This window comes from Lygodium microphyllum, chromosome 18 (assembly GCF_053477565.2).
Source record: "Lygodium microphyllum isolate KBCC chromosome 18, Lygodium_microphyllum_v1.1.10, whole genome shotgun sequence".
NCBI classification, from domain to species: domain Eukaryota; kingdom Viridiplantae; phylum Streptophyta; class Polypodiopsida; order Schizaeales; family Lygodiaceae; genus Lygodium; species Lygodium microphyllum.
The window spans coordinates 137,383,442-137,406,404 of record NC_141152.1 but is presented as its reverse complement, the minus strand read 5'-3'; the positions used below and the strand labels follow the sequence as shown (position 1 = coordinate 137,406,404).

The 22,963-nt window shown below is 42.2% G+C and overlaps 1 pseudogene; it reads left to right on the top strand.

Annotated features, from left to right (window-relative positions):
- Positions 1–215: 215 nt before the first annotated feature.
- On the top strand, positions 216–15,013 carry LOC148021429 (vesicle transport v-SNARE 11 pseudogene; annotated as a pseudogene).
- The last annotated feature ends 7,950 nt before the right edge of the window (positions 15,014–22,963 follow it).

The window sequence follows — 22,963 nt, the reverse complement described above, 5'->3', positions numbered from 1 at the left end:
TTTGGGACAATTTGCTTGTGTAGTGTATTAGTACCCTTGGTTTTGGCAAGGAAATGGATCGATACCATGTTGCATCCATAGCCTTGAAAAGGACAATCGGTAGAAGAAGAAGGGAGGGAGGGATCAAGGCATCAGAGGATCGTCAATTCCTTCCTATTCCATCTCCTTGGACTCAATCTCAAAAGATATGATAGCAAAGAGAGAAGCCTCTAACAATGAGCGAGAACTTCAATGGCTACGAGAGGCAGTATTTCGAGCTCTCCACCAATCTTTGGAGAAAGTGTGACTCCTTGGCGGCTCTTATCAGAGAACAAAAGAAACAAGAACTTGCAGAGTGAAATGCAAGATTGGAGGAATGACTGAAAACAACGGTGAGACCAACAAATAGTGGATCTAAGCTGTAAAAGAGATTCTCTGATCCGCAAAATGTACTTGGAAGCCAAAAGTCTGCTATTAACCCTAAGACAAAATGGACTTGGGGGCCAAAAGTCTGCTATTTACCCTCAGACAAACAAGGTGGAAAATCTAAAGCAGAAGACAAGGCCAATGCAAAAGTGAAACGGAAGACGAAGGCATGCCAAGAAAAATATGGAAACACAAGAAGCATAGAAAAGTTCTAAATCAAGGAGAAAGGCGTAAAAGAAAAAGTGCAAGTCAATACTTTTGTAAAAGAGCACAAGGTGCATCATGATTTAATTTAAGAGCGACGGGGCTCTCACCTGCGTGCAAATTGTAAAGGTAGATGGGCGGTAGGAAGGAAGATAGGAAGATAGGAGAACAATGGAAAAAAGGGCCTAGACCATGGCCAACGGCCATGTAAAAAGGGATGGATGCCCATGGGATTTTAGGGCATGTATATAAAGTTCAAAAAGTGAACGACAGCTCATTCTTGTGAGTGGCTAAAAGTAGCTCTCCTCTTATTCTTATTCTTCTTGTTCTTGCTTGCTTGAGCTTGTGCTTGAGAGAGGGAGTGTGAGAGTGTGAGGGAGTGACTGTGTGAGGGTGAGGAACTGTGGTGGAGAAGCTCTTCATATTCTCCTCTCTTCTTCTCTTCTCTTAATTGTGGCAATGGAGCTTGGAGCGTGGAGCTTGAGGATCAGCTTGCTTGAAGCTTGCACTTGGATCATGGAGCTACCGGAGTGCTTAGGAGAGGAGGCAACTCAATCGGGCATGGAGGTAAGCTCACTACACTCATAGAGCGATAGCACATCGGCTATGCAAGAGGTGGCCATTAGTGCTTAGCTTGAAACTCTTAAAACAATAAGCGGTGTGTAGGTCTTGGCGATTGCTTCTACATTTTGGTTTCGTGTCTGAGACCAACGGATTCAATCTTGAGCACGTACGTGCTTCAAATCGAGCATCAAAGTAAGGGTTTCATCTCCGAATCGGAGCTTGGGATAGGTAGGAATTTTGGGGTCTCTGATCTTCACAACAAGTAAGTATTTTGGCTATTTTGATAGTTGGATGAATAGAATAATAGGAGAAATCAATTCAGTACTTTGCATTCTGTTTTTGTTGTATTTAGAGTAGGATAAGGTTAAGAGATTGATTGGAAAAGCATGGGATTTGCTGCTGTAAACCAAGCCATAACAAGGCAAAAATCAAGAAAAAGGGGAAGAAAGAGTGCTTAAGGGGGTTGAGGTCGAGGAGAGAGGGGGAAGGAGTGGCAAGAACCTTGTGGGGAAGGGGTTTAATAGCCAAGAGGCCAAGGGAGAGCTCATTTGAAACCCTAGTTGAGAGAGAGAGAGAGAGAGAGAGAGAGAGAGAGAGAGAGAGAGAGAGAGAGAGCTCCATTGCATGGATCCACTTCAATCGTGCTGTTGACAAGTTTGTTGCCCACTACAGGTATATTGACACCTTCTTCTTTATGCATAGGTAGGATCTGAAAGTACTAGGTAAGTGCAAAGCCCATAATCACTCGGCCCGACGAATTTTTTCATCATTTTGGAAAAAATGAGCCGCATTCAGCCTGTCCAAGTGACGTGATTTTGGGCCATCCCAGAATTGGCCCTCGGACCTCTCATATTTAGAATTGGCCCTTGGACCTCTCATATTCAGTCACTCAGCCCATCCTACTTGGATGCATGAAAATTCGGCCCTCAACCCATGCACATTCAGACACTTACCATTCCGCCCACTCCTACTCGGCCCGTCCGAGTCATCCACTCGGCCAAACTAGGTACTCGGCCTTCAGTCACTTAGCCCATCCAAATTTCATATTCGGCCTCGGCCACTCAAGCATGGTGTTATTCAACCTAGCCTAATTCGGCCCAGTCTCACTTGGTCGCTCGGCCCATCCGAGTCAGTCACTCGGCCCATGCAATTCGAACTTGTTGGGTCTTGTTTGATTTTCCTAGAATTTTTAAAAGTTTGGACCAGACCTGCTTAGACACCGGCCCCATATGAACATCAAAGACCATACATATGCTTGAGACGTCTTTCTGGCATAAGAAACAAAGGAATTGGTGAGACGCAAACGTAGAGGCGACACTAGTTGGCCATCCAATGATCTGGTCTGCTAACGACATCAAGTGGAGTCGTAGAGCCCGAATGAATCTTGACTGAGCGGAGGGCATAGTGAAGAACCCTATGAACCAACGAGGATGACCAGAAATCGAGCATACAAGCCTATCAGACTAAACTAGTGACGAGAGTGCTAGAGTTTCCTAGACACATTGTTTTCTCACTCACTTTGATTTCCAATTGTCGAAACACACTTGAGAAGAGCTAAAAGCTTGATTTCACATAGTGTACAGAAAAGAGTACACATGCACACACATGGACAGAGTGAGAGTAAGTTGAGAACTGGTTGTAATTAACAAGGAACTCACCCAGACATAAGAACTTGAAGGAACCCACCAATAAGAGAAGATCCCAAGATATAGGCGGGTAATCGAATCCCCAAAAGTAGGATTAGGCGAGGAACACGATAGAAGAGCCAAACATAGCGAGGACTGACACTATTGGGGAAGTGGACCTACACGACCTCATCAACTTGATCGACAACTTGGTGTAACAAGAAGTATTAGAAATGGAAGAGGGTAGTTCAAGCCGTAGAAGCAACGAGGAACTTGACCTAGGAGACTTTCTTGAGGCAGTCCAACAATTAGTGAACAAATACGACGCTCAAACTTGGCTAGAACACCACGGTGGACCTATAGAGGACATTATAGCGTATCTCGAGGAGGAGAGGAAGCTGGCACACAAGGCTTTGTAGGGCCTAGCCGTGTACAACTAGGACCAAAAAACTAGGAGCTTGTGCCTAACAAAGCGGCTGCTAGATAACACGATAGTAGAGCAAAGCACTGCAACATTAGCAACATTGCTACTAGAGGGGTTAGGAGTCAACCAAGGCTCTAAGAGCCAATAAAAAATTCTTGTGGTAGCAAAGTAGCTGGACAAATACCAAGAAAATGATATACAACTTTGTGGAACAGTTCGAGCAAGTCTGCAAGGCCAATGGCCTCACTGATCCTATTCAATGCTCCCAAGCTTTCAGACTATGCTTAGATGACAAGGGTGTGTTGGTACACGAGTTTGGATGCTATAGGGCGTGCCAATTTCAATGGCCTGAAAAATCTCTTCATTAAGAGATTTTTCGAACTTGGGTACTTTGATAACCTGCTAGTGCAACTCATGAACGTCAAGTAGAGATAGAAAGAGGATATTCGAGATTATGTGACCGTGTGAGGAGCCCCTTCAAGAGAATCCCTATGGATAAGAGACCAACCAAAAGAGCAGTATCCACGGTATTCATCAACAGAATACAAAGTGAAGAGCTCTACAAAGCCTTGGCCGACAACTCGAGCTTATAGTGAGACGCACTGGCAAGGGTCTTTGAAGAAGCTATTAGAGTGGTTAACCAGCTCAAGGAAAGAAGCTCCAAAGGCTTGAATTGAGAAGAGTCCAGTGGCACAAGTTTTGAGAGGGTCTCAACGCCGAGTGAGAGAGCAGGATCAAGTGCGTAGGACAAAGGGAAGGGCACTGATTCAGGACAATAGCTAGCATAGATTAGGATGGACATAGCGAAACTGCAGGAGATGATGAGACGACCAATGTGCAAACATGTCCAATGTGTGCGTTGTAGTGAAAACCAGTTGCCAGTAGAGTGTAAAGACCCTAGGTCATGACCTTGCACTAATTGTGGTAGGTTTGGCTATTAGGCCATGCATTGTTGACTACCTCGAAGACTCCCATACCCGCAACCTTACAGTCAACCCTACCTTGCAAATACGCCATCTAACTTCTTTGGAAAGGGAGTCCCATTGGCCCTCCTTGTGCCTAATGATGCTAAGTTGTCATTCCCTAGAATGGAGATAAATTCTACATGTATCCCTAGACCACATGGACCCTACATGACCCATCCGGCAAGTGATACTCCACTCCATTATGTGGACGAGCTTAGCAGCGAGACAAGCCTTATGTAAACCCATATGTATCATACGATGAAGAAGGAACGTGGTCCTTATGGATTACTGACCAGTACTGGTGATGGCATTAGGTAGAGGGAGAGGGAGAGGCCAAGGAGCACAAACCCAAGAGCCTTAGACTTGCGGTCACCCAGGACACATTTCTTCGCGTTGCCTCGAGAGGGAGTAAGCAAATAGAGATAAGGTTGACTTAAGATGTGCTAAGTGTGGAATCACTCATCTCTTTGTCAATTGCCCTACACAGAGGCCATTCTTTAGTTTGGAAAATTAGCCATCGATTCCATTGGGGTTGTTTGGTGTTGAGACACTCGATGGGGAGGCCATGCCTATCCCACTGCATGTCATGACCCGCACGTAGACAAAGCAGGCCGACATATCATTGCAAGGGCCTAACAACCTTGACGCAACCTCAGTTGGAAAGAAGAACATGATATGAATCAGCAAAATTAGCACTAAATGATACCCAAATTGCATCATTCAAACGCCCCACCCCCTACATTTAGGTAGTGCTTCCGTTGCATAGGTGTAGGGGTTCATTTTGTCATGTTTTGATGTAGGAAAAGTGATAAATCATGAACTTTGACAAAGATATAGGGAAAAATGAGGCTAAACCTCATGCTCTGCAACTACCATACATTCACAAACACTCATTGTATTTTTCCTTATTTTTATGAAGCATATTTTTATTTTTTTCATATTTTTTTCTTATTTTTAGCATTTATTTGACAATAATCACTATCATTTTTTACTTTTTTTAATACCAATCATTTTGGCATATTGAAATTCAATTTAGTATTCAATTTCTCCCCAAAGAAACACATTTCACCGACCCGAAACGACAAAACCATCATTTTACCCTTAAAAACCGCAAATCGGGTTTTGCGAGATTTAAATAGTGCATGTAAATCATTATGAAATCAAAATTTTCTGATAAAAATTAATTAAACATGATGCAACTAACACTAAAAAAAAATTCATCACATAAGAACATCATTTCCATCATAAAAGATAAAAAAACCTTTATTTTTTTCATAAAAAATAGTCATACCGTGTTTCTACGAAACTTGAGATGCATTGAATGACTGTGTGACTAGTGGATGGAGCCTCCATTGCTCTCAATTCCATGCTGCATATCAATCTTTAGCATATCCATTAATCTCCATCATCATTTGCTTCAATCTCCTTCTCGATTCCTCCTTCAAGATAATGCACATGAACAAGAACTATCAAAGAGGTCGCCTTAAGTGGTGGTCTAAACTACCGCCCTAGCTGAGGACAACTCAACTAGGTACTCCTACTAGGCAAGGACTCTCATAGCCTAATCAAGAAATATTTTCTCTTAGCACATTCTCCTTTTAGGCCTTTATTTTCCATACTCGGGCGTGTAAAAAGGAGGGAGCTGAGCGTAGTGACCCAAGGAGAATAGGGCATCAGCCTTAGCATCTATCTTGATACTCAAGAGCCTACCAAGCCCTCGCAAGGTGACGCTTAATCATTTTCTGACTCTCACTTTTATTTTTTCTCCAACCTTCTCTTATTTTTTAAAAAATAAAAAATGTCGGCAAGATGCCACCCCCAGGAAGACAAGGCATCGGCCCCAGGTCTTATCTCGTCCCCAGGAACCTACCAAGCCTTCGCAAGGTGATGAACAACTGCTCAAGGATTTTTCTTTCTTTCCTTTTCTATTTTTAGAGGGGCTAGAATCCCTTTTTACACACTGCTGTATATTTTTATTCTTCAGTTATTCAGGATTTTGCTTCTTTGCATCATCATTTTGTATGGCAGACTTTTCTAACTGCCTCATAACTAACAAGAACTCCTAGAACGGCCGCCTAGTAGGTCAGCAGAACAGGGTCACTAGGATTGCCTTCTAAAAAAGTTATTTTTAATGCTTGACAATAACTTTACAGGAGGCAAGGACTACTCAGACCTCCCAGAGACATACTAACCTATACCTGGGACTTCATGCCTTGATTGCTGGTCCCCAACAAGAAAATGAAATCCCTCACAAGTACACAGACACATATAACATAAAAGAATGGTACTCGTAAAAGGAAAGATATCACTTGGATTGGGACACAAGAAGCTTTGACACAATAAAGGCTCCCCCTAGTTCCACGTAATCCGTTTGGCGCAACACTAAAATAGAAAACTGTAAAATGCACCTGCACTACATAGACAAATGGCCCTCTTGGCCTAAAATGGATAGGTCATTCTAATCCATGCAATACATGGTCTTCTTGGCATATACACCACATTCTATCAAACTAACCAAGATACCAAGGATAACATACAATAGGACGGCTAGCCCCATGCTACTCATGCCACGTAGCTCAAGGTTTGATCTTGGGCTCTTGTAAATCCACTAGCCCAAGCCTTTCTACTGATATAATCTCGACATGGCCTATCCTTCCTTGGGTACCATTGGCTAGGTGAATGACATCATTGGGCTCTCATGTCCCACATTTATTGTCATCCAAATGAACAAGTCATTCAAGCGACTTAGAGGCTCCTTCGGCAGAAAGAATAACAGCTTGGTGCTCATTCGAACCTTCCCTATTTGGGTTTTGTGGCATAAGTCAATGTTGCAACCCAAACTAGGTAGGGTTTCAATCCGAGACCCATCACATGACTATATCCTAGAGCGGTGCATATTTTTAGATGTATCATTATGGCCTTTTATCACACCTATGTGGGAATTGATCACAATATATCTGCATGGCCTTATTGACCTTGTATCTAACACACGAACCACATTTTGAGAGATCTTTGGTTTTCAACCCCATCTCACATTCCTTCTTTCATTCTTAGGCTGCCTTGACTACCCACATTGGTCTAATGGACTCACTGTGGATTTATCACTATTACTAGATGGCCTCACAGCCTTATGGCTTCTATTTAGTACAGGTGGCCCTTTGGCATTCCGCATCTTCTCTACACGAGATGTCTTTACTTGCCTTTGTCCACTTTGCAATTGCCTTTTTATAGGAACCATGCTCTTACTGATAGGAACAACATCTACTCGAAAGCATGACTCATTTAAAGATGGTAAAGGTCTCTTTAGAGCCTTTCCACTAGCAAAACTAAAACCTCCCATAGGATACTTATCCACACTCATAGGCCCAATGGTTCTATCAATGTTACTGTCACAACTACCTCTCATGGAAGCATTGCAAGCCTTGATGGGACTTGCTGGGCTTGGAATATTTTGATCCTTAGGGGTTATATTATCCCTACTATTGCAATTTTTTGCTTGGATATTTTGGCTACTGAGATTCCCCTCATAGGTTGCCTGGGTATCAACAAGTGAGCTATCTCCATGTAGAAATGGTTGGAAGCTAGGATGCACTTGTACTGAGCAGGGAAAACTCTAAAAGTTTTCCCAACATCTCTGAATATGTCTCTCATAATCAATGGCATGCATCTTTGCTTCCCATAATGACTTAGGATTTGGCATTCCCACTTGGATTTGCATGTTAATCTCTAAGCCACTCAAAAAGAGCTCACATAGCACATCACCTGGCAATGCAGTAGCTCTTCTTGGCCAAAGCCTTAGAATATCATCGAAGGCTCTAGTGTATTCTTTAACAGAAGGATAGGACTCGTGCCTAATCTGCATCAGTTGCCCTAAAACTTGGGTCATAGACACCTTCTTCTCATATTCATCTAAAAATTGATCACTCAACTCCTCAAAGGATTTAATAGACCCCCTTGGGAGGCTCCAGTACAATTTTCTAGCTACTCCCTTCAAGGTGCTAGAAAATACAAGTATTCGATGAATATCATTGAACCCACTTGCAAGGAAAGTTAGGCCATATTCTTTTAAGTGCAACATTATTCTTTTAAGTGCAACATTGGGTCCTCATTTACCAACCCATGAAATACTAGGAGATCCCTATAAGGAGGAGGGCATTTAGTCCTCTCCTTTGGGATTAGCACTGGGCCATTAAAATCTTCATATTCATGACCTAACTCTAGTGTCTTTGGGTCTCCAACCTCTTTCGTTTTCCACCTTTAATGGTGTAGGGAGGCTAAAATTATCATTGTCATCCCTTTCTGCCAACTCATAGAGTGGTCTAGGGAGTCCTATAGCTCTTAGCATGTCATTTCGATCCTTTCTTAGAGGATCTTCCATATCTTGCCCCTTCCTAGGTAGTTCCATGATGCCTTTATTTAGGAGCTTTTGCCTCTCATCAAAAGCAAACTTATCCTTAGCACTTAGGACCCGGGGACCGTGCCTTTTAAGCAACAGTTTTCCCTTTACAACTAGTTTTTCTAGCATCCTTATGATACCTAAAATTTTGGCATGATACCCCACCACATGGGATGTTTTAGCCATAACTACACTCCATTGTATGTCGAGTATTTCCCATGGCACTACGGCTTTAGCATAATCACTTGTTGATGCCATGATTGCCATAGCTTCCAACATACTTGTTCCATGCCCTCTAGATTGATGGATGGTTATACATGATTTCTCTTGGGTAGAGACCACACCAAGGTGACATGCCATCGCATTAGAGGATGGGGTAACCAATAAGTGGTTACTCTTATCATCACCTAAATTATCTTCTGTAGAGGACTCATGCTCTACATAACTAACTAAATCCATTAGTAAGTTTTGTATAGGGAAAGCCAAGGTTTTCCATCCTTGAACGAACCCCATTTTATGGGCAGCTTAGCACACTACTAATAGAAATTATAAACTTAGATCCCTTTACAACCTAGATTCAAAAACTGCCACTTATAGGTAGCTCTCGACAAACGCACCAGTCTGGGATCTAAAATGAGCTGGCACTGGCTATGGCACTAGCCGAACCTCATGCACACACCAAACAACCCCACCACACGGCCTCACGACCAGGAGCGTCTAAGATTCACTCTACACTAAATGTGTTTGTACTAGGTCATAGTCCAATGTTTATCATCCCTTCTCCTTAGAGGGAGATCGCATAATATATAGGCATAATACATCGTATCACACACATAGGGAAGCACCTCTCGGCTGACTGCCACGGCTCCACTGCGACTCTCCTATACCTCGAGGATTGGCCCCAAGATGCATCACTCAAGCATAAAGTACACACGATACAAGCTCCACTCTTTCATTTTGAACATATTCTAGGAGATACCATGTGCCCTTACCAAATAATTTCCCAAGAACGATTGATTAGCCTACAACTTAGGACGTCTTCACACACTCAAGCGTAGGCCATCATAACAAAAAATAGGTGCTATGCATCTAGTTCTTTATATTTTGATACCATGGTTGATATGCACATGAAAAAGTGGACCGATCCTAATTTACTCAAACATAATTTTCAATTAGAAATGTATCGTACACAACCAGGCTTTCCAATGCTCATTCACTAACTCATTGCGGCGATGTAAGGATAGCACCGAGACAAGGCTCATGCTACTATCCTCTTAATTAACTATGAACTCTATATCATGATATGCATCAGAAAAATCAACACTAAAGGGTACCCAAATCGCATTATTCAAACACCCCATTCCCTACATTTAGGTAGTGCTTCTGTTGCATAGGTGTAGGGGTTCATTTTGTCATGTTTTGATGTAGGAAAAGCAACAAATCATAAACTTTGACAAAGAGATAGGAAAAATTGAGGCTAAACCTCATGCTCTGCCACTACCATACACTCACAAACACTCATTGTATTTTTTTAAAATTTTTATGAAGCGTATTTCTATTTTTTCTCTATTTTCTCTTATTTTTTAGTATTTATTTGAAAATAATAACTTTTATTTTTTACTTTTCCTTATACCAATCACTTCAACATATTGAAATTCAATTTTATGTTCCATTGAATGATTGCGTGACCAGTGGAGGGAGCCGCCATTGCTCTCAATTTCATGTTGCACATCAATCTTCAGTATCTCCATTAATCTCCATCATCATTTGCTTCAATCTCCTTCACGATTCCTCCTCCAAGATAATGCACATAAACAACCCATAGAGAGGAGAGAGAGGGAGGAGAGAGAAAGACTAAAAAATGAGATTTTTAAATCCTCCATTAAAACGGGCAAGATTACAGGCATCTTGTTCCTCTCTCTGCCCTGATCGAGATTCTTCTTCTCTCTTTTCAAACGGGTTTGAATCGGAGAGGCATTGAGCAAAAATGAGGAGGCACATTGATGCTTCCCTTTGTTCCACAGGTTTTGCATTAGTTTCAAGGCTTTTATTAAGCCTAAGGTTTAAAACATTAAAATAACCGGTTCATCTTTTTGTGTTCACATTGTCTCGCAAGTGGATTTTTCAATTTTGAAGACTCAAATGAACTCAGATTTGCAATCCGATTGGACTGCGGCTTCGTGGCGTCAAAGTCCATCAAAAGCTGGCCTCTCCCATGCACTTTACGGCTTTTCGATCTAGTAGCTGCTTTATAATACCAAACCTTGCGGGGATTAAATGGGAGGTCAAACGATCTCCGATTGATGAACCTAGACTTGCATTGGATTCCTGATGTCGAAACGCATCTAGGAAAACTCTAGCTCGGCCATGGGCCTCCGTTTGATTTTTCATGAAAATTGGCTCGTTGACTCGTCCTGGCCGTGTTTCTGCTTTAAAACGAGCTCGCACTCCTTCTAGATCAGCTTAAATTCGGCTCCTAAAATGCACAACAAGCTAAAGAAGAGACAAAAGCAGAATGGCATGTGCAATTAAATGAAGAAATCTAGGCCGTACGACGCGTATAATATCACAATGAAGAGATTGTGGCACGCTATGAATATTTGCAAGGTGAAATAGAGAAAATCACTAAAGACATAGAAGAACTGGAGGTGCTAAGGGAGAAAAGAGCTCGCACGTATGAAAGAGAGGTGGAGAGATTAACCCCAGAAGCTACCTTGGCACAGAAAGAGCATCAGAAGCTAAAGGGAGAAATGGAAGATAAAAAATGAAGGCTAACAGTGCTAGCTCAAAGGCACGGGAAAAGCCTCGAAGACTTGGAAAGGAGAGCACAAGAATGGGATAACCAGAATGAACAAAGAGTTAAAGCTTTGGCACACTGTCGCTCAAGTAGAAAAAGAAAAAATACTTGCTGAAAGCAGAGCGCATGCCGTGCAAGTGAGCTTCCAAATGCAGCAACGCACCTTCTTGGATACTCTATTGGATATCACCCAGGCAGAGAAGCCATGAAAAGGAAACTGGGAATGGCTTGTAGAGCGTTGAAAGTAGGACCAAGCCTGGAAGAGCAATGCCATTACCTCCTATTGGCAGGCCTAACCTTGCAGGAAGTGGACGCACTTGGGTTCATCGAAGAAGGGCAACATGAGCCAAGCCAATAGAGGGAGGTGGATGTGAACTTTGGAATGGGACCACATGAAGAAGAGCTTGCCCCATTGCCTCCTTCCCCGCGACCTCCTAAAGAGCAATAACACGCAGACATCTCCACAGAAAGAAAGGTGGCACTGAGGAAAAGAAGAAAACAAATGGTGGAGGAGACAAGGAGAGAATGGAATCCCAAGGGAGTGAGGGCACCCCGCACACCTATCCCACCATGCGAGGATGATGCCCTAGCAAGCTTCCACACTGACCTTGTAATCTGGGGGAGAGGCAAAAAAAAAGTCCAAGAGCCCCTTTGACTTTAACTTCCAATTCCCCACCACCTTGCTAGGGTTTTGGCCATCAAGGTGGTGGAGGGGGTGATTGACATTGGAAGTAGGCTCAAACAGAAATGGCTAGAGGAGAGCGAGCAGAACCCCACATTATGGGCCACTGAAAATGCTGAATTTTGGTAGAATAAGGTTTTTGAAGTGCCAAGCTTTGTGCCTGGCTATGAATGTCAACCTAAATGGAGAAGAAGGGTCTGCAACGCCAACCTGACACTTGGATGGCCTACACTCAACCCTTCGAGCGTAATGACCCAACCTTTATGCCCTACCCTCGAAGGGTGGGAGTGGATTTGACTCCAATGTCCAAGACCGCTACAATTTTCCTATAATTTATAATCCTCATTGTACTACATATGAAGATGCCCTCGTCTTCACATCAGAGAACTTGTATGATACCCTAATCCACTTCACCAACGAATTCTCTTCATGCTCCCATCCTACCTTTATTACTACTTATAATTACCTTAGAATACTTAGGATACTCCTTAGGCAAGACCCCACCCCCGAGTTGCTCTATTATCTTCATTTTGCTTAGCTCTTCTAGAGGATATGAATGATATCCGCTTCGCACCCTGCAATCATCCATTCCTCTCCACCCCCACCCTTTAGGTCCACCTAAACCTCAAGGGGTACCTCCAAAGCCATCAATTCCTTAACAAATCTATTCGGCCCCCTTCTCCACCTCACTTTGATGACGAAGACTAACTTCTATCACAACCATGTAACTTGGACACAAAAAAAAGCAAAAGAAAAAGAAAAGAAAAAGAAAAAGATAAGGAGGATAAGAAAAAGAAAGACAAGGAGGTACGAAGCAAAAAGGCAATCACAGAACATGGAAATGAAAAGAGATATCACACGTAGACACACCACGATGCACAAGGGTCATAGTCACTGCATCTAGGAGTTCTCAAGTTAGGTGCATCCAATGGCCTCAGTCGGCCGGCTTCGTGTCTCATCCCCTAGCCCTTTTTTATTCCCCACGACACATGCTTAGGGCACATCAAGGGTAGGACATACCTAGGAAGGTAATTCTTGCCTATGGTTAGACTTGTCACCCTAAGCCCCTTGCACCATACCTCCCTTATGCACAAATTGGGTCCTCAAGTGTGGGACACCACCGAGGGCTTGTTAGCCCACCCATCTCCCAGTTCCACAAGCACATGTACTGTGCACTCCACGATAAGGCAAAGACACCCCCAGGCAGTGCACCTTCTTTTCTTTTCAGGTACAAACAAAGGCCTCAACCATCGACTTCGGTGACCCCATCATCCATGCAATATGCCCCTGGCCCCCACCACCTTAACCGGGTGATTTGTTTCTTCCCAAGATCAATTCCTCTACAGCCCCGTCATCATCGACTCACATATATACCCTTTCTCATCGAATCCTCATAAGCTCAAAACCGCAATGTCTCGATACTAGCAACCACCTACAAGAGGGGCCATTTTATGCGACAAGGTTTCCATGAAGGCAAACCGAGGTAGAGGTAGATCGAGGCAGATCCAATCAAAAAGTGAATGAAGAAGATCATTTAGAACAACACAGGAGAAGGTAGGGATCAGTCCAACTTTATCTTGAATTTCAAAGGAAGAATCCCCTCAACAACAATAAAACAGAAAAGGACATGCCCCCAACTATATCTTCAATTTCAAGGTCTGGTCCACCCGACACCATCCCCGGCAAAGGCTTGTATACAAACTCAAAAAAATCCATTTGGCTACACCCATCACCCCTTCCAACCACTCTACATTAGTACCATGGGACTGGCACTTATCTAGGAGGGGGGTAATGTTAACCCTCAAACAACAAGGTGAAAATTTGGAAAAATCTAAGGCAGAAGACAAGGCCAAGGCAAAAGTGAGACGGAAGACGAAGGCATGCCAAGAAAAACATGGAAACACAAGAAGCACAGAAAAGTCCAAAATCAAGGAGAAAAGCGCACAAGAAAAAACGCAAGTCAATACCTTTGTAAAAGAGCGCAAGGTGCATCATGATTTAATTTAAGAGCGTTGGGCTCCCAGGGCTCTCACCCAGCTCTCACCTGTACAAATTGTAAAGGTAGATGGGCGGTAGGAAGGAAGCTAGGAAGATAGGAGGACAATGGAAAAAAGGGCCTAGTAGGGTATGGTTGGCCATGTAAAAAGGGGATGGATACCCATGGGATTTTAGGGCATGTATATAAAGTTCAAAAAGTGAATGAGAGCTCATTCTTGTGTGTGGCCAAAAGTATCTCTCCTCTTCTTCTTCTTCTTCTTCTTCTTCTTCTTCTTCTTCTTGTTTTTGCTTGCTTGAGCTTGTGTTTGAGAGAGGGAGTGTGAGAGAGTGACTGTGTGAGGGTGAGGGACCGTAGTGGAGAAGCTCTTCATCTTCTCCTCTCTTCTTCTCTTCTCTTCTCTTCTCTTCTCTTCTCTTGCTCGTGGCAATGGAGCTTGGAACGTGGAGCTTGAGGATCAAGCTTGCTTGAAGCTTTCACTTGGATCGTGGAGCTATTAGAGTGCTCAAGAGAGGAGGCAACTCGATCGGTCATGGTGGTAAGATCACTACGCTCGTAGAGAGATTGTGCATTGGCTATGTGAGAGGTGGCCATTAGTGCTCGGCTTGAAATGCTCAAAACAATAAGTGGTCCATGGGTCTTGGCGGTTGAGCTTGAGCTCGTCTCTACATCTACAGCCAAATCAAAAGTCTGTCCTTTTGTGGCAAAGCTCAAATAGTACAAGTCAAACTTAAACAATGTGAAAAATGAAGTGAGGAAACCAATATTCACAAATAGCTACTCTGCTTCTCGAGATGAATTGTTGGAGGTAGGACTTGCTGACACTGCTGCAGCTTCCATGGACCAATGACAAAGATTGCTAGGATCAATTGAAAGACTGAACCAATCGGGTGACATGATAAAGGACAACAAAAGAGTGATGTTGGAAATAGAGGACAAGAAGGAAGATATTTGACAAATCTCATTTCAACAGACCTCAGAGCTGGCTGCCCCATCCAATGCATTGCAACTAGAGAATAAAGAAGGGGTTGTGAAGGGCTTATCTTCATTTTATTTTTTTCTAAAGGCTAATAAGGTTAAATCCCTAGCCCTTAAAGGCCATTCACACCAGCACATCCTCTCTCTCCCACACTTGTTCTCACCTACACTTCTCCAAATCCAGCTCATTCACACCTCGCATTCGAAAAGAGTTATCTGAACCATACTCAAACAATCAATACCAATGTAATGATGAGCCATGAGCCCAAGCCAAATAAATCCCACAAATCATGTATCCCAAAATCTATGTCATGCATGTCAAAAGAAAGCTTGTCAAGTCAAAGCAATCATAAGAGCATGAAGCAAAAAGACTGTGTTAAGAAGATGAAAAGAGAAGTATCACGCATCAACAAAAGGGATGAGGGCATGAAAACCAAGAAGGAGTCAAAGAAGATCAAAGACACCAAGAAGATTGTGATCACCAAAGGTTGCCAAAGAAACAAGAAGAAGATGAAGATATTTTAGTAGCTAATAAACAAATAATTTTCCATAATGGATCTCCCTTACTGGATCATGTTTTTTCCATAGTGGACGTAAAAACCCTTACCAAAATGTAAAGTTTCAAGCCTTAACTTGACTTGGCTGCCAAAGTGCTAGTCTCTCGGGCCATGTCATCATATAGGGGGAGCAAAAGCCAGCAAGGGTAGAGACTCATCATTTGAGGGGGGGGTGTTGAGAATAGCAAATGATGCTTTCCCATAGAGGCTAGATGTATGCTGTGAAGAGGTTAGAAGATAGACAAATGATGTCTACTCTATGAAGAGATGTCCAAAATCCCATAAGCACAGTGAGGAATAGTGGTACTACCCAAAAGCTATAGAAGCATGTACTTGACACTCATTTCAATAGAATGGTACAATTAATCTGAGTCACTCAAGATTCTGTTTATGATTCCAAGCTAATCTATCTTGGAACTTAATTCACTTGAGTTAATATTTCTCATTCTAATCATGTATCATGTGTTTGATTTGCATCCACCATAGCTCATCTAGTTCTAGGTCCATGATTCTCAACAAATGGCTAAGTCACTTTTTTCTACTTGGACACACACCTTCTCAGACTCCCCACTCAGATGGATGAGTTGGTCCACTCGAATACCTAAAAGTCCACTCAGACAATCCACGGACTTGGATTGTCAAATTGTCCACTTGGACATACCTTCTCAGACTCGAACGGGAATCCTTGTTTGATCATCAGACCTGACCATTCGGACATGCCAAATTCACCACTTGGATGGCCGAGCCTAGGACTAAGATGGACAAAGACCTGCAACTTAGATGTCCACATTGGAAGACTACTTGAACCAAACCACATTTTTTGGAACCATCTAGACCTCCCAAACATACTAAGGGCTGTGAGCTAATTACCACTGCCGGTGATCCTAGTTGGATCCCAGACTTGCAAATGTGACCATAGAGCTAACCAACACTAGAATTCACACCTTAACAATCCCAAGAATTGACCAAATCGGCCCGTCCCTTGCAATTTACTTCCTAATAGAGACACTATTTGATTTCTTGGGTGGACCACCCATCAGGACTCCATAGAGGATCAAAATTGACTACTAGTGTGGTTGCGAATCATGTAAAAGGAACGTGATTGTATAGAACTGACTGGCATGATGTGTGTGTGAATGATTTCATTGAAGGCTGCATATTGCATTATAGGCACTTAAGTGCATGACAAAAGTTGAAGGCTTGATAATGCACAACTCTCATTGCATTGCACCATTTGAGTATGTGAGTAAGTATAAACTTACGAAGTGATTTCACTAACAAGGAACACACTAAATTGAAATTAATCTAAGAAACAAAACCACCAGTAGGACTTGCAAAATCCTTAGGACCACATAAATAAACCAAGAAACCCAACATTAAGCACTGATGAATAGCCTCAAACCACTTGATAACTAAGGGAAGAAAGGAATGAACCAGAATTAGAGACATGTTCTTCACCAACCTAATCAACCTCATTGATACCTTAGTGGTTCAAGAGACTGCCAACATGGTCGGTGTTAGCACCATACACACAAATAACCAAGAACTTGACCTAGGATATTTTCCAGTTGACATACAACAACTCATATCATGATATGGCCATCAAATAAATACAACACACTATAGGAGATCCACAAAGATGAAATCATAGCTGATGTGGAGGAGAAGAGGAGGCTAGGAAGAGTTGCCTTGCAATGCTTAGCTAGCTATAACCAATAGCAATGTGCTTAGAGACTATTTTAGGAGAGAAAGCTCAATGAGGTCCAATGACTCCTAGCCACCATCAGAGGTAGAAACAAAGCAGCAGGAAATGCTAATAGGGAGAGAGCATTAGAGATTGATCTTACATTGAGTGAGCTTCTCATGAAGCAACTATTAGATAACACTACCATAGAGCAAAGTGGAGTAGCCCTAGCAACTTCATTGTTGGCTGGACTGGGAATCACCCCAAACACTAGAAGCTAGAGCAAGATACCTATAATTGTAAAGCAACTCGAGAAGTATCAGAGAGGTAGTAATCCTTATAGCTTTGTGTAATAAAGCATAAATGCCTTAGTCTAGGGTAGGCTAGGGTTAAGTATAAAAGGTGGAGATGTAACATGTGAAGGATCTTTTTGCCATTTTCAAACATTACATGTTTGAGGTTTCTACCTCCCACCATCTAAGAGGGTAATACTCTTGGCCACCATAGCTTGGGGTGCATACCATGCTGCAGCCATTCATCATTTGATTCTTAGCCAACATTGTAATATCATTTAATGCCTAGACACCTTGGATATGGTTTCTTAGCAATTTATGTATATTTCTTGTATTTTTAGTTTAATGGCTTCCTGTGGGAATTAGCTTCTTTACATTGGTATCAGAGCACAATTTTGATCCAATGGGAAGGCCATTTTCATGGTGAATCTAGTTACAATTTAGGCACAGAGTAACTAGAGGATAAGAATTAGTCACAAGATTTGATACAGTTAAAACTGTGACTAGTTAAAGTCTTTGTAGTAAACTGTGACTAAATTTGATAGACTTGAAGAATGTCTGAAGAAATAATGGTGGATTCATGGTCTTTTTGGTGGTTCATTGTCAATTTTTGGCCATTTTGAAGGATCATGGACTTAACTAAAGCCTAAACTATCAAGAATCGCGTGGTGGGGGGACTTGCTCAAGATGTTGCACCGAACACACACAGAATGCACAAGGAGAAGCTCACTCAAGAGACAAGAAGAGAGACGGAGACCAAAACGTTTTCTTGCTAATTTCTTCTTCTTCTTCCACACACTTTACAATGTACACAAAGTATAGATAAGATACAACATAAAGGAAAGTGGCCTACTAAGTCAAACAATGCATAACCGACTACACTAGTCGACTAGTGCTATAACTATGCCAGCTGTAAATAGGTGTAACAGCCTGAATATAATAAGTAATGAGTCAGTGGCCATGTGTGAGTCATAATGACCACCGACGTGCTAAGTGTAGATGTGTGGACCCATCTAACCAGGCGGTCCATCACCAATGTCCACGTGTGTTGAGCTTGTCATCTCAACATAAACAGGGCTTAGAGAGGTTAAACCATGGTTACTTTTTGGAACAAGCTTCTTGCTAAAAATTGCCATGAAATCTTTGCTCATTTCTATTTGCCATGATCATCTCTCTTCAAGCCACCTATTGGAGATGATTCCTGATACCCTGGGCAATAAAAAAACTACATATTTGATGGATCTTCATCAAGATAATCATCACATGATGCAGGAGAAGCTCCGGGACAGTTTGCACTAGTTTTTAGCCTCTTGTTGATCATCTTGATCAACTCACTTCCTCATTCTAAGGTTATCCCCTCTCTTTCATGGTCAAATGCAGTCCTAATCTAAAGTATTAGGCATCTCTTACTTGATATTTCACCTTCCTTTAGCCCTGAAGCTTCCTTCACAACCCTGGTTATGGCTGAAAGTGGACAGCATGAAGATCTCAGTATTTTCTTAAATTTTTGAGTCAATTTTGGTCTCTTTTAGCTTCAAGAAGTGGAAAGTAAGTGTCGAGTGTGGAAATAATTGGTTTTTGGGCTGATTTTTTGTTGTTTTTGTTACTGAATGGTTATTTTTGGTGGTTGATTGTTTGAGTTTGAAGATGTTTTGAAGTGTTTGGAGTGGTTTGAGTATGTTTGAAAGGGTTTATGTTGGTTTTTGATGAAATATGTTGTTCTGAAGAGTTCTTAATTCTCTCTGTATGGTTCTGTAAGGCCTTATTTTCTTCTGTTTTGGTTTTGTTTTGGTAGTTGAGATGGTTGAATGGATGTTTTGAGAGATGATTGAGGATGTGTTAAAAGGTTTATGAAAGATTGAATTGGTTTTGTTTTGGTTTTTATGATTTTTATGGGTTTTGTTGATCTTTTATGAAGTTCTGTAGCTTTTATGCTTCTGTAGCTCTGTAGTCCTGTTGCTCTATTGTTCTGTGGCGCTGTTCTGTTTGTTTCTGTTGAGTGTTATGATAGATGTATGGATATTTTGGGAAGTGTTCTTGTCTTAGGAAAAGGATGAATGGAAGCTCTATTCAAGTCAAAAGAAGTGAAGAAGTAGCTGATGAAGATTTACAGAAGGTTACAGAAGAAGTGACAGAAGACAGATCTCACAGGACACTATGAAGTCTCTGGTGACCTTTCACATCTGACATACCTTTTGGGAGGTATATCCACGACCTAAGAAGGATTATTGTGAGTGATTATTGAGTATTGTAGTGAGGATATGATGTAGTATTGAGAGCATACTATTGTGAGAGAGATCATATGCAAGAGATAGTCGATTCTATGTGAAACATTGTATCTTTCTATGAGGGAAAAGACTATGAAGACAATGAAGATGAATACTATGTGATTTCTTTCCATCAAAAGTTGTGTTCTCTCTGTCTATTAATGAAGAATATGAAGAACATGATCAAGTTTGTTAAAGATAAATCCGTGGGAGATATCTACTATGATGCTGCATGAAGAATTGTTGTTTTCTTTGTTTTGATTATCAAAATAATGAAATAAAAGCTTGTTGATGTTACAAGATAGATTTTATTGCAAGAGTATTCCCTTTTCCTTAGTGTTCCTCTTGGGGCTCCATGTTTTTGGTGCGCAGCCGGGGAAACTTGCCATCAACAAGCACCAGAAGAGGCTGAAAATGAAGGAAATGGCATTGCCAAGAAGAGAAGAATTCAATGGATGTTTGTAAAGTTCCTTCTTCCACTGAAGAGTTGGAATTTATCATAATCAAAGCCACTTTCCACAAGAAGTTCATCCCACAATGACGGAAACATATCATCATCATGATGCATACTCTATGTGGTGGACTGTTTCCTCTTCTTGTTGAAGCAGCAGAAACTTGCATCTTGGTGGCAAACTGTTTGGGAACAAACTAAAGAGCAGAAACAGAGAGAATGACCATCCATGGAAGATTGACATTCATTGAGAAGTTTCTACACATCATCAAGTGGGAGATTGTGAAGAAGCTTCAGGAGTCTTGGTCTGTAGAGGTTCACGATGACAAGAAGGAAAAGAGTTGGAATTTGTTTGTGGATGCTCAACATTCAGCAAGATACATGGGATGCTTGGTGCACTGATAATCTTCTGTTTGTTCAATTAGCAACCCACTAGAAGTTGGTAGATAGAGTGTTTTTCACAACATACACTATTGAAACCCTCAGAAGCTGGCATTATTATAATGACGCAACAATGATTCTAAGAAGAATGAGTTTTGATACTTTTAGAACATAATATCTTCCCCTCTGTAGTGGTTTGAAAGCTGAATTCAGAGATGTTGAAAATAAGGAAGTAGAAGAAATGTTGGCAAGAGAGTCCTCTAGAGACTGAAGCCTTCTGTTATCCCTCTATGGAGCACTAACAACATAGTGGAGCCAACCCCCTGATGAATGATGCAATAAAGAGGCAAGCATTAGAACGAGTCAAGAGGTACGTGAGAAGAGAGAAAGCAAAAATCAAAGCCGAGAACGTGCTAGCAGGAGAAGCCGCCTTTGACGCCCTTGCGGAACTCTTTACAGAAGTCCCAATGGCACATCAAGCCCTTCCTCCTCCTGCTGGAGGTCCACTTCCAAGCCAGATCCGTCCTGGAAATATTGATGACAGGCCAACGAATGTAGTCCCGTTGCCAATTTTTAAGGGAGAGTACAATGAAGACCCCGATCTTCATGTAGCAGAGTTTATGGTAGCATGTGTGACTAACAATGCTAGAACCACTGAGCATTGCTTGGCAATATTCCACGCCACTTTCAAGGGCGCAGCATTTCAGTGGTATGAGAGACAAGCAGCAGGAACTTTTGGCACATGGGATGACCTAAAGTTGGCCTTCCTCACTAAATTCAGGTGTGAAGGTTTTGAAGAGCGAATGCGAGAGGAGTTCATGAACCTAAGCCAGTCCTCTGGAGAAAGAGTAGAAGCTTATGTCTCACGAATGGAATCCATCCTGAAGAGATGGACTAACCATAATCTGGATGATGGCATTCAGAAGGGAGTGTTTCTCAGAGGATTACAACCAGAAGTCCGTAAGTTTGTGGAGCGGCAAAGACCAGCCACACTGCAAGCTGCAACAGAAGGTGCAAGACTGTACGATGAAGTGGAAGCTAGATTGGCGATGAATCCAGGAAGAGGAATCCTACATCCTTTGATGTCAGGAATGATGTACCCACCAAATGCAATCCCAGGGACTATCCCCTACCCCTACCAATAGATGCCCCCAGTATCACAGTACAGTGCACCAAATCCATAGTGGCCACAATCAATGCCTCAAATGATGGTTCAACCACAACAACAATGATCCCAAACAATTTCCCCAATGCCAAATCAGCAGCAACAGTGGAACCCTACCAACTGGAGCCAACAACCAACAATTCAAACAGGAGCCCAACCTATTTATGCAGTAATTACAGAGACTCCTCAAAACCCTACTGCCAGTGTCTCAGGAGGAGAAAGCTTGAAGGATTATTTATCCAACTTAGTTGCAAATATCAAAAAGGAGTTGATGGATGTGATTACAGAGCAGCTACAGACGCTGAAAGTGAATACCACTAGCATATCCAATGTTGTAGGAGCAGGAAGAGATGTGATGCGGTCAAATACTTGGTGTGGTAAGTGTCATCAAGCAGGACATTTAGCCACTGAATGTACACGAAAACCAACCATTCCTGGAGCTTTCTGTTCCTACTATTTGTGGAAGAACCATACAGAGGATATTTGCTCTCTGAAGGAGATGCATGATAGGAGAAGGAAGGAAGAAGATGCAAGATTCAACTTGCTGGGATCCAAAATGAAAACACAGGATATTGGACCAAAGCCTAGGGAGTTTGGTCCTAATTTCGGACCCAGAAGATTTCCATCCCAAAGTTATAGAGGAAGACAGTCTGGTGGTGGTTAGAGATCAGTAGTGGAGTGTTACAGATGCGGAGAAAAGGGACACATTTCACCAAATTGTCCAAATCCCAGAAGGTCAATGGATTATAAGCCCTTATGCAGTCGATGCAAAGGAGAAGGCCACACTGCAAAAGACTGTCCAAGCCTAGCCCCAGTGAAAAACAGTGCTACTGATAGTTCGGCCAAGGCCCAAGAGCCTACCTCCAATTTAGTGGAATTGGAAGTTGCTGCCATCACGCGTGTAAAGAAGAAGGAACCACCTGTCCAGAAAGAAAATAATCCTCCTGCCAGAACAGTGAACTTCAATCTTCCAAAACAGAAGAACAGAACAAAGCCTGACAGTGCCGTACAGAGTACTGCAGTGCCACAGAGAGTCACAGAGACAGTTCCAAAGACAGGACCAGAGGTCCAGGAGATAGAAGAGGAGGACGTGCCACAAGTGGCAGAAGAAGTCCCCATGATGCCCCTG